Genomic DNA, 7,560 nt, shown 5'->3' on the forward strand with positions numbered 1-7,560 from the left:
GATATCCTAATGTGGAGCATCACCAAAGTTGTAATATACCTGTTGTGAACTGCAGTAATCAAAATTTTGGTAATAACCTCATATATGACAGAGAAGTCTTGAGTATGGCACGTGGAAATTATACTCCATGGTATATTAAATGATGGCATGCATTTCTTTCACCAATTCACTGCAGATAAAAACACGTAAAAGGATCGGTGAAGGGAAAATAATGTTGTACGGACTCATATGGAATTGCAAAGAAACCATAAGACATATATGTTATGTGGAAGTCATACTGAAAACTAACATTATTTGCTACATCTGGGGATATTTTAGCACTTGTATTTCTAAGATGGATGGATCCTTCTCAGTTACAAAAAGGCACAAATTTTTCATTTTCTTAGAAATTTTATTCTGAAGGCAAGATAAGTATGCCAACAATATGCACTCCATACGTTTTCTATAGATTATGTAATGGAACACTGTAAGAATGTTTTGACCAAAGGGAGCCATGAAATACCTTAAAGAATAATAAAGAATGCCAGCAAGTTTCTCTGAAAATATTACACGATGTAACATAGGGAACAGTTATCTATAGTGAACTGTTCTATACATAAGGAAACACAACAAAATTTCATTATGACCAGAACCTTTTTACTATTTAACATTCAGGGAGAAGCTAATTAATGTCCACATGACACATCAAATACTATGCACTATCTAACGGCCGTAGGCTATAAACATGTCTCTAATGACTGGCCTATAAAATGGAAAATGTTAGTACTTGGCTGTAGCATGTATTTGGAAAACGGCATGGTACAGAGAATCTTCCCGCGCAACGGATTGCTAGCCGCCCGATCCAGAGAGGTCGTCCACAATGCAGGCTACATGCTAGGTGGACTGCCACGGAGGGGGTGGTGCACGATGCGTCGAGCATCAGACACATCGAGCGAACATTTGCATTCGAGTGTTCTCCTATGATCAATAGCAGTTATGCACAACATTGTAAAACAAACTCTTACTAAATCTGAATGTATTATTATCTTAAATAAAATCTAAAAGTACGTCTATTACACGATAAAGCACAGATGGTAAGGCGGGTAGGAGTAAGCAAACAATTAGGTTCTTCAGATCGTATACTCATACAGAAGGTTCCACTAAGCTGGAACATAAAGGAGGTGGTGGCAGATAAATTTTATAAATATAAGCACCCATATTTCCATGCCCCATTGAAGCATGTATCTACATATGTAACTTTCCACAAAGCTGGAACATAAAGGCTGGCCAAATCTGAACGACCAATGTAGCAAAATATGAGAAAAATTTATAGGCGTTGAGGTACACGAATTACCTTCTATGGAGAGGAATATGACATGCAACCATATGAGTCTGGGAGGAAACAAATGTCAAAATCTTGGACAGAATCATTGGGGGATGGCAACCTAGCAGAGACCAGATGGGAACCGATGGGAGAGACCATGTGGACGTGACACCATAGGCTTGAGGTGAGGCATCGATTGGTGGTGAGTCTTGATTGCAACATCAGATCGGGAACACAATGAAGGAGAGAAGTTCAGTTGAGGAGCGGCAACAACTTACCTTCTCAAGGTCCAACATGCATGGATTGCATCTTAGGGCACAAATATAGAAAGATTGGAGAGGAGGAGGATCCGGGAGATGGGTGACTTGGATGGATCGTGGCGCAGACGCATGGGAGAGGCAAGGAGGATGAGGAAGAGTTGCGGCGCTAGAACATATAATTTGGACTCTTGATGATTCTTTGATTTTTTTTGTTTGACGGGAGAGTAAGGTGGGACAACACATGTGGACTCCCTTTCATCCATTTTTTTACAGTAGTCTAAGTGTGGGACAACTTGAGAGGACTCTCTTTGATCTAACGGCTGTCAATATCTAATTTCAAGATCAAACAGATGATAAACCTGCTTTTCAAGGATTAATGTGGAGGCTCTAATGATGCTTCCAATTAGTAAATAAAAGATGATATGAAGAAGCTCTGTGCATGCAAGCTTTGTGGAGAAATAGGACACACCCATAAAAACACAAGGATGAATGCCCTAAATGTGAAGGAAGTCACACAACTGAAGAATGCCCAACTTGGCAGATCACTTGTTTCATGTGTGAAGGGACTACCCACTACCCTTCTCAGTGTCACATTTACCCCATGGTACAAAGAACCGTACAACAGAAGAAAGAAGAAATGAAAGGAGCCCTCATGGAAATTTTAGAAGAACCAGTGATGAAGGAAGAGGTGGAGGACACACCCAAAGAAGAACCAATTAAACCCTGCACCAAGTCATGCTAATCATGTGGAGAAGAAGGACACATCTCCCAGAATTGTTTGAATGGGGATCTAGTAGTATTCCCGATAGAGGAAGTAGAGTATGACCCACAAGAAATAGAAGCCCTGATTTGAACAGAAAAGTCTAGAAAGAGAAGTAGATTGGATTCCAGGAAGGATCTGAGTCATATGACTTGTTATAGGGGCAAGGAGTTAGGGCACTACCTCAACAATTGCCCAAAAAGGAAGCCAAGGACCCAAGGAGGCTATATAATCACAAGGAAACCTTGGGAGTTGTTAGAAGTAATATGTTTTCGTTGTAATGAAGCAGGGCACTTTGCCAGGGATTGTCCCAAGGAGAAGGAGACTTGTGATAATTAGTTGTGTCTGTGAGAAGTAATGTAGTAGTAGTAGAAGTAGTGGGAACAACTCTTTTGTATCGAGGCATTGAGTTGAGACATGTAATGGAAAAACGAGAGATTGTAATCATTGGAGAATAAATAAAGTTAGCATCGTTGGTATTAATATGGATTTTATGAGTTTTTACTCTATGAAGAAGATTTTTGACCATTTTTGAGGATATGAGAAATATGGCCTATGGATGAATTTGTGCATTTCAAGGGTGGTAGTACCCTGCGAGGATAATTGACCCCTGAAAAAGATAACGATATTCCACTGAGTGGATTTCGAACAAAATAAGTACGAGTTTTATCTCGATATGTGGTATACCCCAGGAGTATGAAGGGATGAAGTACTATTGGATATAAAGGAGATATGATGTTGGTAATATGGAGAAATTGTAACCCCATGATGAGTTTGAGTAATCATGTCTTAGTTTGGTACCAACAGAAGGAAGAGAGACAGTACAATTGGAAGGATTTAAGAATGCCAGGAAGCTGGATATTTGGAAAATAATCAGTTGCCCCTAGGATGAGCTCAAGGATTACAAGTAATGAGATGGGCCATAACCCACAGGCCCCAAGACCCGCCAAGGAGCAAGCACACTCTTGCTAAAGGAAAAACCCTGGAAGAAGTTACGTTTATCGACAGACGATCTTATAGGAGTAACGCAAAACCTGAGAGTTGTGAAGGAACGATAGATGTTTGTTTGGCTTGCAGAATCCATGGAATTATCCGAACTTAGTTCGTCGACAAGAGAAATTCTGCAATGCTTGTGAGGATGACCGACTGTTAGAATGTGAGATTCGCTAAACCATGTATAAGGTAATGATTTGGGTGCGGGATGGATTGATCACCATACCGACTTACTCTTATTATTCGCCTTGCTATATGGGATGGTAAATCTGAGTGACTTACCTATAGTAGAGAGACGACGATATTAAACCTTGTTTAAACCTTAGAATGGTATAGCAATTTTTCCCTTCTACAAGGCAACTTTTGCCAACCGTATGTTATACGGTGAGAATGAAGCCTAGACCCATTTCCTGCAGGAGAAGCCATAAATGGTTGACCACCATGAGATATCGATAGTTGTTTAGTATTGGCGCCAGACCCGTCAGCTAAGAAGACCCGGTCATAGAAGAACCTTACCAAGATGAAAGACAGAAGAGTTGAGGAAAAGGTTATGCCACTACCGACAAAGCCCAGATAAGGAATTATCCTGAAAATCTGAGAAGACCGACACTGTTAACAATATGGATGGAGTACATGAATTTTGATGGAACCCTAACCATGCTTCTAAGGGTGGTAGCACCCCAGACCCCCTCCTGCGACAATTAATGGATTTTGAGGAGACCCCAAACCCTAACCTTTTTCTTGCTAGCCTCTCCGAATCTCAAGGACGAGATTCATTTTAAGGGTTGTAGGTTTGTAACATCCCAAAATTCTAAATTTTGGAATGTTATAATAAATAGATAGATTGATTGTTTGTTTGATTGTTGTGTGATTGATTGAGTGAAATTTGAAACTTTTTGAAAGTTAAATGAGAGGAAATAAAAGGACTTTCCCAAACTTTCACCTTTTTGCATTTTGGTCTCCATGAATTCAAATTCTTTTCAAATACAAAACCCTCGAGAGAAGATGATATGACTTCTTCCATTTAATTAAATGAAAAGGTTTTTTTTTGAAAAGATTTGAATTTTATTTGGAAATATTTCAAATTCAGAAACTTTAAGCAACTCAATGATTTTCAAGAGATAAGATAAAATGACTTCTTCAAAATATATGAAATACGAGTTGGAAGTTTAAAAGGATCAAATTTAAAGTCCGTTTGAAATTATTTTCAATTTGGAGTTATTTGGGTTTTATTCAAATTATTTTTCTCCAAAAATAAAATAAATGGAAAATAGGGTAAAATGATTCCATACATCATAAAATTGGAGAGAAATAGTTTTGAAATAATTTTTGTATTTCTAAAATGATTTTTATTGGGTTTTATTGTAGAAGTAGCACTGTCTGAATTACTTGAATTTTTGTGAATTTTATTTGGCTCTAGAGAAATGTCCATGTTGTAGAAAATCTTTTTCTGAAAATTGTGGCAATGGCATTGAAAAATGGTATGATGCTTGCAAACCAACTTGGATGTTCCAATATCACTTTTGAATCAGACTGCCTCGAAATTATCTTAGCATGCAAGGGGGAAGTGGACATTCTGGGTCCTTATTCGGCGATTTTGAGTGACTGCTTTATATTAGGTCAAAGAATTGGGTCAGTATCCTATGCTCATTGTCCAAGAGGGGCAAACCAAGTGGCACACAAGTTAGCTAGATGTTGTTACGATTCTAATTCTGTAATCTCGTGGGATAATGATCCTCCACAGTTTATTCTAGCTGAACTTGTTTCTGATGTATCCCTTATTTGAGTTGAATAAAGTGTGCCACAAGTTCAAAATAATGCCTATATAAAATTTTATTTTATTATCGTTATCCACTTTTCTTTTTTTGTTTCTATATAAAAAAAGAAAAAATCTACGCGTGCGCCTGGAACTAACCGCCGCCCACGTGCGTAGCGTAGCAGCAGGCCGACCCGTTTTTCTTTTGTCTTTTTTATTTTATTTTCGTTAATGTTCAGTTTTTTTTCGAAACAAATTTCAGAAATAAAATAGACTTCGAAAAAAATGCAGCCCATGTACGGGGCGCGGCCGGCCGAGGCCTTTAGCCCCGTGCGAGGTGTTAGCTTTTTTCTTCTCTGTTTCGTATATTTTCGACTATGTTTAGTCCCGCATTGCCTAGCCTTTGACCCTTAAACCTCTTTTCCAGCTATAAATATAGACCCATAGATCCTTCAAAAATCATCCAATTCGCGTTAAATCAATATTTTGGTTTGATTAGATTCATTTAAGAAAAATATTTTTCTCCTCTCCAGTGCGACTTCTGGAAGTTGTCTCCTCTCTTCGAAGTTGTCTTTTCTCTACCTTATAAAGGTATCTTTCTTTGTTTTTTTATACTTCCGTAGTTTATTATTTCTAGACTAATAAGATAGAATAATTAGATTATCAAATATTCTACGTATTTATACATTAGACCTAGATTTTTTTGCCGTAGCTATTTTTCTTCCGTAAAACATCTTGGCCCTGATTTTTCAAAAAGCCATAACTTTTCACTCGTTTATCCAAATTAGATGAAACAAGCGCCTATAGCTTCGTTTTGTTTTTACCTATCCAGTGAACCTGTCACATCAACTTTTTGAAATTTTCAATTTTCAAATTTTGTTCTGATTCATATTCAAACTTATTTTGAACATAACTTGAGTTTCGTAACTCCGATTTAGTTGATTCTTTTTACAAATCGAAGCTCTTGATCTAAACTTTATGATAAGGCCAAATTCACATAATTTTAGTACTGTTAGAAATTGTTTTATGTTGCAAGAGTTATTTGCTTGGTTTTGATGTTTTCCGAACTGTCTTCTTCGTTCTTCCCGATCTTCTGAGTGATTGCTTATGTGTGGTTACTATTGCTTGCTCACGATAGATTGAACGGAGTGTGACGAGTAGAACTATCAAGAGTTATGAGTGCGAATCATCTTCATGAACAGTACAAGGCAAGTTGACACTTTGATCATATCCCTTTCATACTCAGTTTTTATGCATTAGTTTCACCCTCAAACATTGCATGGTTAGGAATTGATAACATGTGGGTATCGGGAAGTAGTTGATGAGGTAGGAACCTATTGCCCTGCATTCAAACTCTGGGAGTTACTTTTACATTATGCTCATATTGCTATGCTATGCTCGTAGACGTGGATTGGTTTTGAGAGAATTCATGACAAATGTGAGAGTTATTATTTAATGGTTAACTTAAGGTGGCTACTTTAATACACATCTGAGTGGATTGGTTGGGGCACCCTGCAGTACCTAGTGGTTTGCCCGGGCACCTGGAGAACCCAGTGCTTGCCCAAGGGGATCTCGGAGGACCCGTGTGATCACCCTATGAAATGCCACCCAGGCTCAAAGGGATCATAAGATTATTCATGCTAGAAAATTTCGTGTGCAGCCACAAGCTATTAATCGCTCTAGCATAGTTGAGTAAGTTGCGTGAAGCTCTTGAAGAGATAGACTAGCAGATGTAGTGGGTTGTAGGTGGTATAGTCTATCTGGAGTAGAGAGTTAATGCTTCTGAAAGACTGTGTCTCGGTCATCCATTTCTCAAACACCATGTAGTGTGAGAAATCCAACTGAGGAGATCGAGTCTTGTGGGGAAAAGTGCGCAAACCTCTGCAGAGTGTACAAACTAATCATGGTTAGCCGTGTCCCCGGTTATGGACATCTTGAGTCTCTGGTACTTGGATTATCCTATTGATCTCATCACGTTACCTAAATAATTTGTTGGATTATTGATGCTAATTTGGGATTCAGTTGGAGGAACCTTCTCAATATTTTCAACCAACTTTGTAGTTAAATAAATTATATTCCTTCACAGTAGGGAAAAATTGGCTTTTCGCAAAAACATTATAACCACAGAGCTTTTCCACCAGCCAAATATGAATGTAGTGATAGCCTTTATTGATCATTATCCTATGGTGTGAATTTGCCAGTACATTGAATGTACTGACCCTTTGTGGCTGCAACGTCTCATGTTGCAGGATTCTTACGACGAGTAAGTGATACATTAGGGTTATGATTTCTACACTCAACTTTGCCGTTGGTGTTGATGGGAATCCACAACCTTGTTGTTACTTCCGCTATTTGGATTGAGGTAATAGTATTTACGTTACTTTATACATGTGATTTACCTCTATTATAAATCCTTGAGTACTGTATGTGTTAGCATACCGATCCAAGGATGACACTTAAGCACAGAGACTTGACCGTCTGAGGTCGG

The sequence above is a fragment of the Triticum urartu genome, chromosome 5 (genome assembly GCF_003073215.2).
Source record: "Triticum urartu cultivar G1812 chromosome 5, Tu2.1, whole genome shotgun sequence".
Lineage (NCBI taxonomy): Eukaryota > Viridiplantae > Streptophyta > Magnoliopsida > Poales > Poaceae > Triticum > Triticum urartu.